Source organism: Amblyomma mixtum, chromosome 3 (genome assembly GCF_055824585.1).
Source record: "Amblyomma mixtum isolate Tamu chromosome 3, ASM5582458v1, whole genome shotgun sequence".
NCBI classification, from domain to species: Eukaryota; Metazoa; Arthropoda; class Arachnida; order Ixodida; family Ixodidae; genus Amblyomma; species Amblyomma mixtum.
The window spans coordinates 85,785,240-85,796,708 of NC_143014.1; positions in this window are offsets into that span (position 1 = coordinate 85,785,240).

Genomic DNA, 11,469 nt, shown 5'->3' on the forward strand with positions numbered 1-11,469 from the left:
AGCTCAGCAAATTGGAAGCGGGCTTCCATTACAAAGCCTTTGCTTCGTTTAGGCCGTTCTAATGGCAACGAGATTTTTAACAGCTGCCAATAAAACCTGGCCTCAAATTTTGTGCTGGTCTTGCAACCAAAACCGGAACTTGTAACCGCTCCGGACAGGTTAATTAGAGGGACATTCATTTGGCTGTCGATTCCGACGTCTCAGTGCACGGTTGTTTGCACCCGAACGCAAACCGCCGCACTGCTCACTCTAGCGCTCACCCGCTCTACGATTTTTTTTTTTTTTGCAGTCTTTCTTTTTTCATCTCGGTTCATTGTACTAATGCATCCGGCTCGTGAAATGAAACAAAGAGAACTTCAAAAAATAATCAATCCCGTCCTTTTTTCTTCCCTCATTCTCCTTTCCACCGGGCCCTTTTTTTTTTCGCTATAAATTTCTGCGTGCCCACAATGGGGTAACCGGCTGAACCGGGACACTAACATATTGGATCCTAATGATTATACGACAAAAAAAAAAAAACGACTGAGGACAATTAAGGGGTAAAAATTTACCAGAACACTACAGAACCGAGGATTTAAACTGCGAATTACGTGTCTGATTAAAACGAAAAAAGAGCTCTGAGCTCATAAACGCAGCGCCGTTTAGAAGAAAGACGCCTGCGCACCAAAAGGCAATGAGTACCGCATTGAAAGAGCTGAGGCAGGTTTTGTACGAGTCAGTTCCCTGTACTGCCCGGAAAAACACGAGTTCCGGCTCGATAAAGGAAAGAGCTGCATTTATGTGCTTATTTAAAAAGAGACAAAAGACCAAGCAGACGAATCTAGGACGCTGAGGACCGAAATTAAGCAGGAGAGCTCAGCATTTGAAACCAGTCAGAGACAGCATGTGGTGTTTTGCAGGATAGTGGCACAGAAAACACGAAAAACGCAGATTTCAGGTATCACTGGCATAGATAAAAAAAATAACTGAGCACATATGCAACTGAAAACATGCGCTCTCATAAAAAACTCATGGCAAAATTTGGGAAGTCATGTCAGGAGCTTCCGTGCCTGCCAAAAATAAACTAACAAGATGACACAAAATCGCTATTCCATTTAAGAAAGGTATGAAGTCTATCATTCAGCCGGGAAATATAACTAAGCACGAAGAGGCTATAGAGTTTACAAGTTACAACAGGGATGGGCCTGCGTTGTACTCATTTGCTAGGAACGCTCGTGATCTTCTTCGATGATAAGACAACGTTAATGCTTAATGCGAAGTTGGTGCATTTTGTTCCTCGTTGCCTGCCGCGACAGCTGAACGGTTAGAGCGCTCGGCTGCTGAGCAGGAGGAGGTGGATTCAATCCCGGCTGCGGCCGCTACCGCTTCGATGGATATGAAAAGCAAAAGGCGCTCTTGTGCTGTTTGATGTCGGTGCACGTTAAAGATCCCCAGGTGGTGTAAATTATTCCGGAGCCTTCCACTATACGGCGCCATTTTCTCTCTTCCTTCTTTCTCTCTATCATTCATGCCTTCCCTCACGGCGCGGTTTTGGTGTCCATCAAGAAGTGAGACAGTTACTGCGCCTTTTATTTCCTTCAACCCAATGTTTATTCTTTTCCTCCTCATTCCACCTGCATCAAACACGTCACCACCGTGATTCGTCCATCTGAGTGCATGCTGGCGCTCACGAACTCTTGGGTTTTAAGAGAGAATGAGAATGGCCACACTGCTCTTCCAACTGCGCACCGATCTTTGCGCAGAGACGAGGAAAGTCTTTCGAGTCCCTGCGTGACAAGCCCAGCATTGTTTGCGTTCTGGCATGGCAAGCGCTAATATAGACCGCGCATGAATCCCGCGAGAACCACAAAAATTTCTCTTATTTCGGAGTCATTTCAAGATAACGCTAAACATACTCATGAACTTGGAAGGGCTTGTTCGGCTATATGCTCTGTCTCATAAATTTTTTGCATTGTGGTGGACGCTGCGACCTGTGTCATGCTGGTGATAGCCATTTGTGGCTTGCTCGCGAGGTTCTGTCATCGAACGTGACTGCACGGCGTTAGATAGCGAAATCGCCGGCGAGTTGCGCACCCATGTACACCATTCTCGGACAAAAATTTTGAAAATTGGAATATTGTAGCACACTCTTTTTGGAAATATCGCAGATAATGATTCATTCTTCTGACATGTAGCAAAATCCTTCTTTTAAAGTCTTTCCATTTATTGCATCGAACAATTAAGACTCTCATAGGAAACCAATGGGGAACACTTTTGATGATAGCAAAAACGTTGATAGAAAAAAAATGCAAGCCTGTCGAAGGGAGATATGCGGATATACTGATTGCTATAGTGAATTCTTGCGTTGTATGAGAAAATAGCGTACATAAATGATTTCCTGTTCAAAAATGATTTTGTCCAGAATTGTTGCGTATGTTATAATTCGCCCCCTGATTACCTGGCGCCAATTAATTTCCGCTTCAACGCCAATGAGTTCAAGGGCTGAGTTCAGACGGTGTTATGATCAGTCAGGCGTAAACAGCGTTTGTACCCAACAGTTACCCTGATAGTGGAGAAGAAATCTGCTGTAATCTCCAACACACATGCTGAATTATTTTTGGCGAAAATTTTGATGCGCTGGCGTTGTTGCAATTCGCTTCGACTGAAATGTTGCTTTCCAAAAAAAAAGGGGGGGGGGGGGCGGAATCGAACTCGCTACCTCCTTCTGAGCTACAACGTGCCTGAACCGCTGCTGCACTGCGGCGTAGCGCATCGGCATTTAAGCCGAGCAAAAGTCACAATACCCAGGTCATGACGCGTTGTCCCCGATGCACGCACCAGCTGCTTCTATAGGGGGCGAGATATGACTTCCATTTTTGCCGCAGTTAGATTCCAACAAAAGTCATGCACAGCGTCTTCATGACGCAGATAGTAAAAAGCGTTAGAAAGTAAAAAAGAGAGAGGTCGAAGAATTGCGCAGTTCTTGAGACCTTTCCACTAGAAAACAAGGAGAACTTTGCTGATTTGCGGATCGTCCCCGTCTCCTTATGAAACTTGATATTACTGTGCACAGTTCACTGGGTAAGATACCTGGTACCGTCATCGAAAGGATGGGTAATTAGCCAGTAAGGACTCGCGTTATTATTAACGAACACACGACTGACCTCGCAATATATAATAACGCTAGTCTTTACGAGTCTCTGTGTATATATATATATATATATATATATATATATATATATATATATATATATATATATATATATATATATAACTGCGCCGTGCCAAATTTCGCCTACATCGCGCCAAAATACATGCGGTTTGAGAAGCTTGCAGGCAAAGCAACCTCTCCAGTGTACCTAACTCATCGAAACAGCCAAAATTTGTTGGGCCACAGCGCCGAGGATAATCGCGTTCTCGAAATTCTAAAAACAGATATGGACATTACTTACGGTGGGCTACATGCCTCTCAATAATTAAGGAGCCCAACGGTAATAGTTTAAAAGTTAACTATTAAATATTGGTTAACAAGCCTTCTAGTTAGCACGTCTTAGCTGCATTATGATGTACTACACCACTGACAATGCTATGCCAGAAAAAGCGCGCATCTAATTCAAATAGCTTATTTTTAAAAATTGCAGAAAGTCTTAGGTGAAACACCCTGTATATGTAAGATGCGAAATTGAGAAGCGCTTCGTTTATTGGGAGTCGACGTTTCGGACAGAGCCTGTCCTCTGTCCGAAACGTCGACTCCCAATAAACGAAGCGTTTCTCAATTTCGCATCTTATTTAAACTAGCAACCACGTACGTTTATATATATATATATATATATATATATATATATATATATATATATATATATATATATATATATATACAGAGAGAGAGAAAGACAGACGGACAGGCACCTGTACGACCACTGCAGCACAGCGTCCACGACACGAAGGGGAATCAAGAGAAGCAGACTGCGGTTTACCTTTCAAAATCATTTACCTTCTTCTCTTTTTATTTCCATCTCTCAGGGCTTCCTTCAAACTGATAATTCTTCCTTTCTTCCTCAATCGAATAAAACTTCTCCGATTTGACCCGCTTTCTGGTGTTCCGTGTTTCGTTCATTCACGCGTGCCTCTTACGCGAGAGGTGAACTTTGTGATAAAACCTGCACGGGGCGTGACCCGAAAACGAGAAGCGAGACAAAAACAAAAAAAAAAACTGAGCAGACCGAGTTGCGGAGGCAAGAATGTCTAGGCCACGGATATAGAGTGGGCCGCAGATAAAGTGGGAAGGCTCAGGTCTCGGCGTCGGAAGGAGGGTCTCAGAGATCGCTGCGCTCGGCGGGCTTAAAAGAAGAAGGCAGCCGAACAAAACTCACCTGAAGCTTGACAGAGATTGATTAAGCCCGCGTCTCGGGCGGAAGCGCTCGAACCAATTTCTTTCTCTCCTTTCTTTTTTTTTTTTTTTTTTACCCTTTGGCTGGCTGGCTGGCGAGCAGCGACGCGGCAATTTTGCACGGATCCCAGAGCATGCACGGATAATCGGCTGTTTGTCCGGAGGTGGGAGCAGCGGCCCGAGCGGGCGAGCGCGCGCAGATGCGGCCTTAAACTGCGCCGTGCCAGATAACCAGCGTGCCGTCAGCGCAACCCCCTTCGCGCCAGGCGCGCGCGCCCGAGCACTCCGCCAGAAGCCGAGGCCTAGTGTGTGTACGGGCGGCTGGATCTCCGCCGGCTCTCGCACCGCCTCCCCTTTTTCCCGTATAATAGGGATGCCTGGCTTCTGAGACTGGCCGAAAATTGCGGGTTTCCTCGGACGGCCAGGGTCGCCCGTAGAGGCCTTGGAAAATTCCCCGATAATTCAATAAAAATGTGCGATCGCTGTGCGCACGGCGACGTCGCCAGAGCCGCCGCTATGGCATTATGTAACGTGGAAGAAACGGGCCGAAGGCAGAACAGAAGAAACTATATGAGGAGAGGAAAAAGCGGAATTATGCTTCCTTCTAAAACTAGGCGCGCGCAGCCACCTTGTTCGCCGCCTGGAAGCGAAAGATGGTATGAGAGCCTGAATGAGCGGTTTGCAGTGGTTTTCCTTATCAGGAAAACTTTCTTTTATGAAGTGCGGAAGAATCGAGCTTCGAGACTTTCACGAAAACTTCTGTTCAGAACCCACACCCTACTTCCCGCTCTTCCGTGCGCGCACAGGTGTCCTGCATCTGAGCGATCCACGCAAGTAACATTCATCTTCCTTGCGTTGGATGTTGGTTAACCACGTATTAAAAGCTGCTTATTCTCAAAGATCTAACATGAGCGTTCCACCTTATCGTTGCTGAGAACATATTCCTTCTCGCTGTTGCCTCTAATTGGCCGAAATTCAGAGGTTGTGCTCTGTTCCTGCCTTAATCCTATACGCCTCACGGTGCCACGAACAATTCGCGCTTTCCACTCCTGGACGAAATAAACGCGGCAGCAGCACTTTTCCATTCAGCGCTGCTTGCACACCAACGTGAGAGAATGAGGCACCCGGAAACTGAGGAAAGAAAGAGCGGCTTTCGGCACACGCCCACGTGGTAGCAAAAACAAATACAGCATTGCTGGCAATGTCGGGCCTCTGCCCTAACCTCGTAACACAGGCGTCACTTGAACCAAACGGAGAACACCAGGAAAGTGCAGTAAAACCCAGGTTCTTGGTCAGATGCAAATATAGGGAAACTTCCGCTGACTGGACTGGGTGAACAAAAGAAAAAGATGTGAAAGAAAGATGAAAATAAGAGACAAAAGACCTGCCAACGGATAGCGAATATCAGACTAGGTCACTGGGACGGTAAAAAGATGAAGGAAAAAACAGACCCGTTCCGCTGCCCCCGGGTCAGGGAAATTTCTCCTCTGCCGGCGGTGGTGGGCTCGCGCATGCCCCCCGACCGTTCGTCTTTTGGCGCCAACGAGCAGAGCCCGCTGTCATCGTGGAGGCCAGCGCACGCGTGCATGCAGCGGCGGCGGTGAAGGGCGGCCGTGACGAAGCAACTCCTCGGGGCGCGCGCCCGGGACCTCCTGAGGGAAATTTTGCTCACTACGACACGCGCTGCCTGCGGAGCTTCAATATCGCGCCGGGCCGGGCATTCACACGGCTTGGCGCAATCTCGGGATCCGCGCCACGCCGCCAGGGCGAGCCCACGCAGAAAGGGAGAATCTTGACATTCCAATTGGATGTTGGATATTGGAACCCCGGGCCTGGCCGCTTTCTCTGGGTGCATTCTTTGGTCCTCTCGCTCGCCACCGGTTCGCCGGCTTTTCTTGGCCTTCGCTAGCTATTTGGTTCCACGTTATGAGCCTCGCTGATGTCATAAAACTGGCGTTTTCCTGGAGCTATAGTAGGATTATTGAGCAAAGCGTGGATAGCAAAGTCAGAACTAGCTGATTTAGCTGATATATTCAGCGGCGCACAGGGAACAATTGGAAAGTTATTTTCTTGTTCTTGGAATTTCATATAGCAGCGAGGCATCTAGCACTTTTTGCTCTCCAGTCGCTGTATCTCGCCTCGCGTTACATAAATAAATAACTACCTGACTTGAATGATGTACACCGCCTTCTTTAGCTTTTCCTCAGCGTAAGTCGCTTGCGGTCACTGGCGCCGATGGCTCCGAAGCCGATGCGATTAGCACCGGCGTCCCGGCTAGTTTTTGTCTTCACCGGCGCTGATTCCAGTTAAGCAAAGGCTCACTTCTTCTCCGAGCGCGGCTCGTTCACGCGCGCTTTCACAACCGGGTCACTCTCAGGGGCCGAGAATGCCGGCCCTATTAACTTCAGCCGGCCCAAGCCGCGTCCATCGTGCGCGGAGTGCCGAAGCTGCCAAGGAGAAAGAGATAGTATTACTTCGTGTTTAATTTCCTTCGCACAAAGGAACAGTGAATGGAAGACGCGCCCGGGTCTTGAGGGACTTCTTCGGGAGGAGCGCGCAGACCATGACGGCTTCCTCGGGTTGTCGGAGGAGGCTTTTTGTTCTTTTGGCCAGAGTCCGCGATCAGGGGGTAGACCTCTGCCTCTCTCCTCGCCGCCTCCTTTCTCGGGTCGCCCGCAGTTCTTGTTGCTCCCATCACGTCGCTCCAGGGGCGGTCCCGGGAAGAGCCGTCCTAGCTCCCTACGCGTTTGCTGGAGCGGAGGTATCTACGACCTTGCGAGACACCCCCCTCCCAGTGAGAGCCGGGCGCCTACTCTCCGGTGTATAAGAGCGCCCCGGGGGGAGGGGGACGGCGTCCAATCCTTTGCCTAATGAAGCTGACTGCCGCCATTGTACTCTCCGGGCCACTGATTCTTCGTCTTCGCTGCATTTCTGTCCCCCCTCGCGTAGCTCTGTTTTCTAAGAATTAGCTACTCTCCACCGAGCTCAGAGATGGCGTCGCGCTTTTTAACTGGAACGTGAACGAGGGGACGATCGCCCGTGTAAATATATGGTATGTGCATGTTTTTGTTCCTTTGACACCTTCCCTCCCTTACCCAGCAGGACCGTTTGTAAAGTCAGAGTACTGCAGGGGTTGTCACAAAAGCATTCGCTTATTCGTTTTTGAAAATATGAGGCCTTTGTTTGGGGATGGAACTTTCAGTGGCATTTGAGTTCGGATGGAGAGACCGAGACTGCTAATTGCTGTCGAAGGCAATTTCTATACTACTTTTCAAAGCGCAAAAAGCAGTCATAAAACGCAATGTTTCGTACGCCACGGTGATGCCCCTTCCTGACATCCTTAGGAATAGTTCCAAATGCGCAAGGAAAACTACTTGGGTTTTTATGTTTCGGTGCTCTAGCGATGCATTAATATAGCGCAATGCTGCCTTGATACTAAAAGCGCAAGGTGTGGAAATTACTTAGCCCCTTAACTTAGACGCATAGCTGCGTCTGTCAAGTGTTAGAACTAGAAGGTTGCCCAAACATTAGACATGCGGAGAAAACCCGACGTCAACATTCTGATGCGTTGCAACAGTGAGAAGATGAGTTTGCAGTATTTTCACCGAAAGGTTTTATGTAGTCTGCGTTCATGCGCGCCGTTGTTGTCGAGAACGATTCTATGTTCCTTCGCATGAACACTTCGACATGGGCTTTTCTACGCCTTTTAATTTTTAGATGCTGCTTCGGTACCTGTTCATGAAGAATTGCTAACGTGGTTTTAGAAAAGAAAAAAAAAGATAATCTATTTTTATCTTCTAATGGTGACGGCGATAGTTTCGTAGAACAGTCAATCAGGCAGTCAATGGCGCTTTATCGCATTAAAACAACGAAAATTTAAGCAAACTATGAGGCGAGCTAGTTGTTTCGAAGTTATACATAGCGCTAGACAGAGGAAGACGACACAGAATACACAGAACAGCAGCGCCTATTTTAGGCATTCTGTGTCGTCTTCCTCTGCCTAGCCGAGAACTTAAGAAGTTCCTCCGCCTTCAAAAACAACCTAACTCTGACGCCGAGAACTATAAAATAAAGAGAAGCACCTTCTCTTGTCAGAAATTCGATCACGGCTCACTGGTTAAACCGCGCTTTGACGTAGTCCGCCATATTTAGGCTACTGCTTCGACGTAAGTGGTTCCACCCTAATTACGGAACGCGGCTTGAAAAAAGAAATTTTTAACTTTCATTTGAGAATAACCTCTTTCGTTTCCGTCATTTATTAAAATGTCACGGACGAGCAGGCAAAACTTGCTTGATTATGAGGAATTTTAGTGGCGCAAAGACACCTTTGGCCAAAGAACGCCATGCCACGAAGTGTTTTTGTCTACACAAGGTCGGGTCAAAGACCCATTTTCCAAGCATTGCACCCCAGATAAGCTGAGCACCAGGCCAGGGGAAAGCTTCTACCCATTGGAAACCGGTGAACACCCAGCGGCACTGGAGGTCGAACCCTGCACCTCCCACATACGAGGTGGAAAAAACTTACACACCACTTGTAGTATCTTACGTTAATACACTGATATCGGGAACAAACGCCAGATATGGTTGACGTGAAGAAATTCTATTGTTCGAATTGTTGTTGCACTAAAACCTTGGCATGACAAACATAAAAGCTTTGAGTTGCAGTCCCGCCCAGTGGTTCGTGCAGGACGCTTGCGGCGGACAATGAATAAAAAAAAAAACAGCGTCCCATTAACCCTAGCAATGAAGCTGAAGTGGATCATGTGGGATGTAGGATGCAACCTCGCAGGTGAAGTTGTAAAGAAACTCGGAAGAAAAAATGAGAGAGATTGTAACATTCGTATACAGTGCGAAAGCACGGCTTGTCCATATTTGCAGGATTCGTCTTTCTCTACCTAACAATAATAGCTCCCTGGTAGTCCTCATACCTCTGCTGGCGCAGTGATTAAGCGGTTAAGCGATGCGCATCTGCCCTGCGATGGCATGTGCTGCCACCGGTGGAATTTGTGCGATTCAAGTTGCTCTCGGACAGACAGACAAACAAACTTTCGGCGATTTTGCTCGGGTCAAAACCACCAGATTTGTTCTCTCGCACTAAAAGCTTGCAGTGTCAGGTACAAGTCAAGGAGCGCGGATGCGTCGTTTAATAAATCAAATGGCATCATCGACTTCAGCGCTTTGGTAAAAAAGGCTAGGAAAGAAGCGAGAAGACCCACTTTTCTCTTTCCTCCAGAGTGGAGAGGTCACGACGGTCGCGGCACCCTTCTGCGCTCACCATCCCAGAGCGAAGCCCCCCACCGGACCACCTGGCTAGCATCTTCATTGCTTGGTATGTGCACGCAAGAGTTTTTCAGCTATGGCATACAACACCAACGCCGCTTACGGCGGGTAACGTCCTCAATACAGCCGCACCCATAAAATAAATAAGAAAGCCCTTTGAAAAGCTGCAACAAAGTGCGCTCATTCTGCGCCCTCTCGCTCTCGTGCGCAGTTCCTTTTAGCCAAATGAAGTTATTGCGCACCCCCCAGACACGCGCGGACAGCAGCGCCGACGTGGCTGTCTATCAAAAGCACTGCGCGCCCGGCCACTCTCCGCTCGTTTCGCGCGGGCCATCGGCGCGAGATCGCGCATACATATCGGCCGGAATCCCAAAGCGACAGGGCAAACGGCAGAGCGCGCCCACCTGACATGTGTGGCGTGTGAGCGGCGCGCTCGCATGCTCGTCCGACGGCACGCGGAGATCTGCATTCCTAAGCCCGTGCTTTTCCGATCGATGACGCGGGAGAGCGGGCGAGCAGGCAGCGTCGCTCGGGCACGACGGTCACGCGACTGCGCGTCCCAACAAAGGGCTGCCTTAGGATTAGAGCCGCCAGCCGGTACCTGCGCCTACTGCTGCCGAGCGAACGCGCAGCGCTCTTGCAAGGAGGTGCGAATGCGGGGTGCGATGCGGCCCCCAAAAGAAAGCGTCGATGCCGCAACACTGGGACGCACCGGCGATCGCGTTCTTCCCGCCTTGATGCGCTGCAATGCCGCCACATTGAGAATAACGGACATTTTCGGTAATCGAATCCTTGGAGTGAAAGGGGATAAAAGGGAGAATAAGGAAACATACTGCACAACGCATGGGAAGGTATACTCTGCCAACTTGAGCCACGAGAGGTACCACGCACAAGTAGGAAAGGTACGCCAGGTTGTTGCCTGTGTCCCAGATTTGCATGGTATGGCAGTCCCCTCGCAGTTTATCAAAAGTTGTCATATACATGTGAAAACTTCTCAAAAAGGTAGTTTCCAGCCCCTTCTTTGAAAAAAACAAATTTGTCATTCATTGGATTCTTACGCTGCTTTAATAGTGCTTAAGCATCTACGGAGTAACGCAGTTCGTCGTATCTAGTCCTGAAGCAGCAGCACCTCGAAGCAGTGCATGTTTATTCGAAGGAACCCAATTAATATCTTCTCGTTTGTTTCTCAGGTGTACCTGCAATGACACGGAGCCACAGAACTGTGACATTTGTAATTGGCGATAGGCGATATTTATATAAAAGTAGCAACTCGCAGCAGAAACTACTTGCTTTTTATGTCCCTCTTTTGGTGGAGAAGGAAGAAACACTATAATTAAGCGATCACGCATCACTCCAAGCAACGAAACACGACGGCGAACCAACAGTTATATAGCGTGCGCTCTACCCGGAGTTCAGCGGACGGCCAGTGCGAGTGCCTGCTGCAAGGGTTCTTGTTGCGCTCCTGGCTGGCTCCCTAGACGCATTGCATAAAACAATTGAAAGTGGAGTCGTCCTCGATACCTAACGCTTTATAACACCAACTGCTCAGAAATATCCTAGCAGAGCTCGCCCACTCTTCTCACACACATCCAGTGGCTTTAGGGCTTTTGAAAGACACTACACACCCCACACGCCCATGCGACATAACGCCGTTTCGCAAACTCCTCTATCTCCCGGTTTCGATGCCTTGATATTGCAAGTTGGCCGGCCATGAAACTTTGAAAATCGACTCAAAGTATGCATTTATCAATATCCAATATTGAGAAGTGGGAGGCACCGATACATACCGTGTAATTCGATTTTAAAGGTCCTTGGACTTA